Source organism: Plasmopara halstedii (assembly GCF_900000015.1).
Source record: "Plasmopara halstedii genome assembly, contig: Scaffold_323, whole genome shotgun sequence".
Classification (NCBI taxonomy): Eukaryota; Oomycota; class Peronosporomycetes; order Peronosporales; family Peronosporaceae; genus Plasmopara; species Plasmopara halstedii.
Window position 1 is genome coordinate 1,269,125 of NW_020187244.1, and position 943 is coordinate 1,270,067.

The following is a 943-nucleotide window of genomic DNA, read 5'->3' on the forward strand; positions in this document are numbered from 1 at the left end:
TAGCCGGTAGCTGCACTAGCCGCCATGTCTTGTGGCTTCGCAGAATATTCATCTCTGCTTTCATCGCTTACTACCACTAACTGCAATTCGGTGAGCGTAGAATCTCTTTGTACGTTGTAACGCTGTTTCAGCGACCAGACAAAATAGCGCAGCGTGTGTAGCTTCGTAGTCGTCCAGTTGAAATGGTCGTTCAAATTCATCCTGGTAGCACACCACCTCACGCGCTTACGGACTGACCAGATGTTGAATTCATCTTCACCATCACGACCAGGTGTTGACGACAGCTGCGTTGGGACCGGTAAGATTGACAATGGTGGCGTCCATGGCACAATTGTATGGTCATTTGATCGCTCCATCAAAGCATCCGATTTACCGTGTGGCTCAGCCGGATAAGGCACCAGCTGACCATGGCCACCATGGTTGTCGGTTCGAGCCCTGCACAATGACGATTTAGCATCTGGGGCCACATCGATAGCATGCGTCACACCTGTTGTTAGGCACGGTTGCGTGTCTTCAATATTTTTGCAGCTGGTAATCCCGGCTGTCTCCTCAAATGTTACCGACTGAAAAATGGTAATCTTTCCTGTTGCCGGATTTAGCAGCCGGTATCCCTTCTGTTTCCGAGGATATCCCAGAAAGAAACATTTCACAGCTGTGTCTTCAAGCTTGCTGCGCTTTGACTTGGGCACGTGCGCATACGCTACACATCCAAAAATTCACATCCGCTCGTACTGATGCCGTCGCTTGTACAGCTGTTCATAGGGGGATTTGATCTGACCAGCTGATGGGATACTATTGCGAACATCTGCAGCAGTCACCACAGCTTCTGCCCAGTATTGTTTTTCAAGTCCACTCTCCTTTAGCATGCAGCGCGCCATATCGACTAAAGTCCGGTTGAGGCGCTCACTCATTCCGTTTTGTTCCGGGTTGTACGGAACCGTGA